The sequence below is a fragment of the Notamacropus eugenii genome, chromosome 2 (assembly GCF_028372415.1).
Source record: "Notamacropus eugenii isolate mMacEug1 chromosome 2, mMacEug1.pri_v2, whole genome shotgun sequence".
Classification (NCBI taxonomy): Eukaryota; Metazoa; Chordata; class Mammalia; order Diprotodontia; family Macropodidae; genus Notamacropus; species Notamacropus eugenii.
Window position 1 is genome coordinate 460,316,486 of NC_092873.1, and position 8,101 is coordinate 460,324,586.

Sequence of the window (8,101 nt, forward strand, 5' to 3'; positions counted from 1 at the left end):
AATAACTGGAAATGTCCGACCACCAATTGACTGTGTTAGGGGTTGAGCATGGGAATGTTAGAGCTTCTCTCTCTGAAGCAGAAGTACATTGGTGATACCCTGGGACTAGCCACATCATCTTGGCACCAGAAACAGAGTTTGCCTTCAGATTTCATATTTAAATGATCAAGAAACCCCAAGTGAGTTATGATGCCAGACCCTAGACTGTCTTGTGCCACCTGGATGGTGAGATGATGGCTCGAGTCCCAGAATCCTCGTAACATTATCAGGGTTGTTAAAGGGGGGAGGTATACTTTTCAAACATGGGCAATGTGTTGATTGTTTTAATAACTTGTGAAGCACTTTACAAGCTTTATCTCATTTTATACTCACAACAACCCTAGGAAGGAGTGGGGTATAATTTTCATCTCTGTTTTATAGATGATGAAACTGAGGCATACAAAGGTTAAGTGATTTACCCAGGGTCCAAGGCTGGATTTGAAGTCAGGTCTTCCTAACTTTAGGCCTAATATTTCATCCATTGTGCCATCCAGCTGACCAAGGCTGGAAACATCAATTTGGGTCAGATTGTGAAGGGCTTTAAAAGCCAGAAAATTCTCATTTTATCCTAGACACAATCAGAAAATACCAGAATTTCTTGGATGACCATGAAGAGCCACTGGAAATTTCAGAGCAAGGAGGTGATAAAAGATGGCTAGTTCATGAGAATCACAGCTATCCCAACAGCTCCTCACATCTACTGCGAACAGAACTTCTTTATTTTTTTCAATTCCTCAATGGAATTCTTGCATGGCACCAGTCAAGTAGGGGAACTTACTGCATTTTACCTACAATTTAGTTGATGCTTATGGTAGAAAATTGTAAAATGTTAAGGTTCCATGACCAGGGCTTCTAAGACTTTTTATTTTTTAATGATATCTGGTTATAGCTGTAGCTCCGTGTTTAATGTCCAGTGTAAGAGCAGGTATTGTCGCTAGAAAGGAGGAAGAAGAGGACATAGACTGGGATGGGAGTTTTGATCAAATCCAGCAATTCCACCGACAGAAATTCAGCTGATAGTATTGCTAGGTTCACGTCTCTCATTCATCTTGGTGCAGGTCAATATAATGGATTTAGAACCAATAGACCAGCTCTGCTAGCTTATTACCTGGGTAGTGAATCATTTGGGTTTCAGTTTCCTCAGCTGTAAAAAGAAGGAGTCTTGAAAATGCCTTCCAATTCTTAATCCTTTATCTGCGTAATCTAGTTTTAGAGATAATTCAAGTAAAATAGACATGTATTTCTATCAAGAGTGTAAGTTTCAATTCTGGGTTCCTCCAAATTAATAGAGAGAAAGTGTTCCCTTTGGAATAATTAATGGTCAGTGACCCATACTAGTAGTATGACTCTGGAATATTACATTTCCCATCTCACCCCTGAATCATTTTGTAGGAATCTATAGTGTCACAATTTATATATAAAACTGGAGAGGGAAGAAGGGAAGGGCTAGCTAGCTATTCCTTAGGCCAATGGTTTCACCTTTCATCACATTGACAAGAAAGGTCTCCTGGTGCTCCTTCCTGCACTAAATAGAGCAAGACTCATTCAGAAGGAAGGATCAAACCGATGTATGTCATTCACATATACCTTCATGTCCCTAGGCAGGACACCAGGTTGGCACCTGTCAACAACTAGATGACCGTGCAGCAATGTCTCCATCCTGCTATGAGTCAGCACTGTGTATATAATCCTATCTGCCCTAGATGTCAACAATCATCTTCATATCTTCCTTGTAGGAAGTGGTAGAGAAGATAAGCAATGCCAAACAGATAAGTAAGAATTGAATAGCTGAAGTACTTACCTTTTGTGTGTGTTATGCATCATTTTGGCACTTAAGTGAAATCTATAAAAACTTTTCTATATAATGTTTTAAATGCATAAAATAAAACACATAGGATTGTATTTTTTAATATTGAAATATAATTATCAAAATAGTAAAAAGAAATACTTCATGAACCTCATTTTAAGAGTCCTTATGGGACTCTGGTAGTTGGTGTCAAGGATTTTGGTCATGTCAGTGGTTGGGGGCCATGATGAGCACAGGACCTCCTGGTGGGGGAAAACAAACTTTTGATGTTGAATGTATGGACTCAATTGATGAATGTCACCTCCGGGATGGATGTAACCATGCACTCTTCTCTTTTCTAGGTCACCTTAATTTGGATCTCTTCCTGTACTTCTGTTTTGATCTAAGATCCTGAAAGAGGAAGTCCAAGAAACTGCATGTGAAAATCAGCTAATGGGTAGATCTCGATAAATCAAAAGCATTTATGAAGTACTTACTATGTGCTGGGCATTGTGCTAGGTGCTAGGAATGCAAATCCATGTATTACTCATCAGTTATTTATTAAGCACTTACTACATGCCAGGTTTGCCAAGAAAACCCATGATTAGCATTGGCATGCTATGGTCCATAGGTCATGGAGAGTCAGACACAACTAAGCGATTGAACAACAACAAATATGACAGGTATTATTAGGTACTAGGCATCCAAATACATAAGTGAGGCAGCTTCTGCCTTTAAAGAGATTATGTTCTCCTTGTTTCCCATCTAGACAATGTGCAAAATTAGTCTGCTAACCAAATGTGTCATGGTCCCAGGCATGGGCAAAGTAACCTGCCTAAGGTCACGCAGCTTGTAAGGGGATGAATTAAACCTATGTCTCTTGATGCCCAGTACAGTATTCTTTCCACTAAGTTAATCAATCAATTAATCAATAATCATTTGTTAAATTGTGGACTTAAAGAATTTGAAGAGATGGAAATATTCATCAAGCAGCTGGGAAATATGGGTCTGGAGTTCAGGTAAGAGAACAGGTCTGAAGACAGAAACTTGAAAGTTATCTACCTGGAGGTGATAACTGAAGCTATGAAGATGAACCAACTCATCAAGACAGAATATGTATTAGAAAGAATGAAGAACAAAGGACCCTTAATTCAAACTTAGGGAAAGCCCAGAGGTAATGGATGGGAAGGAGAAAAGGATTTATTAAAGGATGAAGAGAAGAAAACATGGAAGGAAACCAGAAATTTCTGTTGTGTTCATCCTTCATTTTCTTTTTTTTCATTGTTAAATAATTTTCAATGCATAATGGGAAATGTTTATTTAAAAAAATCCTATGATGTATACTTCTTTTTTATGTTTCTTGCTTTTTATTTTAATTTTTTTTGCAATATTGTTAATATGAAAATGTTTTAAATGACTTCACATGTATAATTGATATATTGTTTGCCTTCTCAGTGAGTGAGGAAAGGGTAGGTGGGAGGAAAAGAATTTAGAACTCAAAATTAAAAAAAAACACATCAGTTTTTAAGATTAAAGCTTAAAAGATGCAGCCAAGAAGACTGGCAAAGGCAGGAACTCACTTAAACTTTCACAAATTCTCCCCCTAAAATAATTTTAAAATAAGTTCAAGAATAGTTCAGTATTTGACTGATTCAGTATTAGGAAACATGTCAGCATAATTGACCATATCAATACCAATATCCACAGAAATCATATGATTATCTCAATAGAGGTATATATTTCTTTAAAGCAATCATCCTTCATTTTCAAAGAGGACCATGACATCAGAGAAATGATGATGTGATTTGCACTTGACTTTGTTTTGAGTGAGGGAGGGCTGTGCAAGGTCACCAGCCTCACTTTCTTCTCCTGAGCCGTCTGGATCTAGTGACCAGATATTCATCGGGATGACTGGAGATGACCCAGGATGCAATGGGAGACTTTGGTCCTTTAGGTTAAGGCCTTTTCAGGTACTCACTTAAAGTAAAGTAATGCCCATTCAGTGAATAGGCCTCTTTAAAAATCAGTCAAGGGTTTGGCCCCTGTAACAGAAAAGAAAAAAAAATAGTAAATCACACTGAGAGGGGCAGAAGCCCTAGGGTTGTTTAGAAGAGAAACTTACAATTGACATTCACTCTAAGCCAGGAGGGTCCAAAACAGCCATGGAGTGGAGGTTGGGCAGGGACCCTTGTTCAATCCATGGGCTTCAAAGTGCACGGGGTCTTAGTCAAATGAGAAGGAAAGGAAAGGAAAAGAAAAGGAAGGGAAGGAAAGCAAAGGCATCTAGCCAATGTACCCCTAGTTAACTGGGCAGCTTCTGGCCATCAAAATTTACTTTATTTTAGAGAGGAGAAGGAAACGAAAGGGCTCTGAATTACCCAGTTACCCAGGTAGCTGGGTGGCCATTTAGGCAGCTCAGTCTACTCACAGGTTGTGTTCATCCTTCATTTTCAAAGAGGACGATGGCAGCAGAGAAATGATGACATGACTTGCACTTGACTTTGTTTTGAGTGAGGGAGGGCTGTGCAAGGTCACCAGCCTCACTTTCTTCTCCTGAGCCATCTGAATCCAGTGACCAGATATTCATCAGGATGACTGGAGATGGCCCAAGATGCAATGGGAGATCTTGGCCTTTTGAGGCACTTGTTTAAAGTGAGGTAATGCCCATTTAATGAATAGGCCTCTTTAAAAAGTCTTCAGGGGGAAGGCACAGATTGTGTTCATCCTTCGTCTTCCAAGAGGACCATAACATCAGAGAAATGATGACATGATTTGTTCTTAACTCTGTTTTGAATGAGGGAGGGCTGTGCAGGTCACCAGCCTCACTTTCTCCTCCTGAGCCATCTCTGGAATTTTATGTGAATAGTAAATAGGCTTGTCTGTGTACTTTGGGGGCACTCTTGTTGCTTGCTTACTTAGTACGTTAGTACATGACAAGAGTGATTTCAAAGACTTATTCTTTTGTGATCTTCATGGGTATCAGACTATGGAATCATCATAGCAGACTGATATGTCTAGGAATTTCCTTTAGCTCAGAGATTCCCCAGGGAAGTGAAGGCTAGAAGGACTAGTTTCCTATGATTTGAATATATTTCTTCATCGGAAAGGGGATGAAGTTGGCCATTCCTTGGAATCCAGAGTCAGCCTGCCTGGAAAATTTTTAAAATAGGGTTGTGATAAAAATAAGGAAAAGTTTTGAAAAGAGTGAGATTGTGGGAGAAGTAGCACAGGAAGCTGGGGTCCCAGAGTGGAATTATGGATGTAATCCAACAAGCATTTATTAAATAGCTGACGAGGGTGAGCCATTGTGCTGACCATACAAAGATAAAGTGAAATATCACCCTTTCAATGAGCTTTCATTCTGCTGGGAGAGATATAGCATATATTTTGAAGTTCTGGATGTCAGCGGTGGTACTATGGTATAGTTTCAAAAGATAAGTTTTAAAACCGTGTCAGTGTAGGGCTGTAGAAGATGGAAACTGAGGTCTCTGGATTTGAGGAGTAGCTGGAGCCTGGTTAAGAATAAAGCCATTGGATTTGTGGAGGTTATGGAATTTTTCAATTAGGTTGTCAAAGAGGCTACCAACATGAATGTTGAAGACCCAAGGGAGAATGGGAGCAGGGGGATGGAGTAGAGAGGATGACCACAAATTAGGTATGGAAATCATTGGAAAGGTCAGTAGAATGAGTTGGAGATGACTAGTCTAGTCACAGGTTGCTATGAGTAGATTATATGGTGATCAGAATAGGAATGTTGGTCCCAGGGGAGCTAAAAATCAGATTGTTTGCCCTTTGGCTAAAAGGCTTGGAGTTGAAGAGTCATACTAAGGAGAGATAGCTAGATAGGTGTGGCATGCTTCCTTATCCCCATCTCTAACCCCCACCCAAATGAGAAGGGAAATAAAAAGGAAAACCCTTGCAAAACCTTATGAGTGAAGCCTTTGTAGACTCCATCTACCTTAGACCTCAAAACAGTATTAGAAATATTGATATTTTGCAAGTTTCTGCAAATGTCATCCTGCCTCACACCCACTGGCACATACATAGACCCAGCTTGAGGGCTGCTGAGAGTCAAGGAAACCGAGGAATTTGGATTGCAATATATTGTGAGAGCTGAGTCTTCTCCCTCTTGGATCCCCTATGTCAGACTCTGCAAAGTCCTTCCAGGCTGTCAAAAACCAACTGCATTCGAACTGGAGCCAAGCTACTCAGTGGGGGTGCTGACCTTTCTCCCGTACTGTGTTACTTCTAGGTGGAGGTCTCATCACTCTTGGATGTGTGGGGAGGATAGCCAGGGTCAGTTTGGTAGGATCAGACAGCACTGAGGACCAAAGCCTTATTTTCTGCTTTCTGAAAAACAATTTGGCTGCACTGTAGGGTTTCCTCAGACTGAGCAACCAGCAGGGTTCAGTGCCCTGGGGCAAGGCCTCTTTTTCCCATAAACAGGGCAGCGTCCCTGGGAACCAATTATTTTTGGGCCTCATGCCTTCTATTTTTAAAGCCTCGTTTACGAGCCTTTTCCACTCAATTGCTATCAGTTCATCTGCTGGGAGTGCCATCACCCCTTTGGGCAGGTGGGTGTGAATGAAAGCCCAGGCTCTCTTCCCAGGAGGTCCATCCCCACCCTCCACCCTCCAATCCAAAGCCAACTTCACTGCTTGGGAAAAAACAAACACAGACATTTCTGGGCTTTGGGCCCAGAGTAGGAGTCCTTGAGTAGGATTTGGGGATGGCAGAGGTCACAGGACTCAGTCAGCTTCCCCTGGCTACATTCCATGACTTCTGAGTTAAAGGAAGCCAGGACAATGGCAGGGCTGCACACAAAGAGGATGAACCAGTGTGTGGAGAAATGTGCCCACGTGCCTAAACGGGCCGGGGAGTCTTGGAAGTTGCTTCTCTGCCTGAATGCAGCGAGATGGAATGATTTGACCCGTGTGCATTGCTGGTGCCTCACGTCCCTCCATTTGTGCTAAACTGTGTAAGCCAGGGGACTCCCATTGGGACACATCCTCGGCAAGTCCAGGCCCACTTGGAATTTTGCTGTTTGTACCACACATGGTAGGAGGACTGTGTCTTAAAGGGGCAGGTTACTTTTCTACCTTTGACCCGGGAGAGACTGGGCAAAGTTCTGGAACCTACCTCGTACACAGCAACACAGCATACTATCCATGTGTTTAATGGGCTTGGTTTTGGGGCAGATTGTCTCAAACTGGGATGTTGTTGCTGATATGGTTTTCTACTACTTTTACTCCTACTCTTCATTATTATTTAAAATAATCAATTATTTAATTTTATTTTAATTTAAATTAATTTAATTTAATAATCAATTATTTAAAATAATCAATTCTTCCCCTTTCCATTCTCCCCATTAAGAAAAGCAAAACTCACTCATCGCTTATTTCTTTATAACATCCTTAGAAGCACGTCTTCCACTTTCTTCTCCCCCACCCCTTCTGTTCATTTCCTTTTTGGAAGCCCAGGAATGTGACCAAGTCAATACTGTGGGGAAAAGGAGGCTGCTGCTTCTGCCTAAAAGCCAAGTAACTAAAGCAGATGCAGGTGCTCAGGAGGCAGCTGGAAATCATAAAGAAAGTGAGAGGAAGGGAGCAGGGTCATGGGAGACGCCACCGGGGCGGAGAATTGCGTGGGGTGCTTAGGCGTTCCGGATAGGCTGTGAGCCCCGGGGTACCCAGCCAATGGGGAAACCAGGGAGGGAAATAGAAATTGGGCATGGGGAAGAAAAAGCGGTGTATTTGCCCCAGCGGGGCGCCTGTCTGTTAGCCGCCTGCTCCTGCGAGAGCAGTAAGTAAAACAAAGTTCTTCCTACCTCACCAGCGGCTTCCCGGGGTTCTGGGTAAGATGCTTGTTTCTTACAAATACCATGGCAAAGGTTTTTATATTAAGTTTTGGAGGTTTTTATATGGAAGTTTTTTATATTAAGACAATGAACAAGTGAATCAAATTTGAAAAGTGCTTGACATGCTAAGAAGTTGACTAATGCAATCTGAAAGTCTTTCTTGAAATAGTTATTTTTTCCATGAGTTTTTTGAAATTTTTGTGGGTTTTGAATATCTAATATCTATTGTTTTCTTTATTTCTAAGTTAATTTATTTTTAGTTTTCAACATTCACTTCCATAAATTTAAAATGTTCTTCCCCTTCCCCATCCCCCAGACACATGCAATCTGATATAGGCTTTACAAAAACATTCCTATTAAACGTACTTTCCCATCAGTCATGTTGTTTAGAAGAATTAGAGGGAATGGGAGGAACCATG

General features: G+C 41.1%; 1 long non-coding RNA gene across 1 annotated transcript; it reads right to left on the reverse strand.

Moving 5' to 3' along the window:
* Positions 1-1,931: 1,931 nt before the first annotated feature.
* Positions 1,932-7,386, reverse strand: LOC140529622 (uncharacterized). Its single transcript, XR_011975620.1, has 3 exons — positions 7,214-7,386; positions 3,804-3,867; positions 1,932-2,236 (listed from the first exon to the last, which is right to left on the reverse strand). It is a non-coding gene; the product is annotated as an uncharacterized lncRNA (long non-coding RNA).
* Positions 7,387-8,101: the final 715 nt, after the last annotated feature.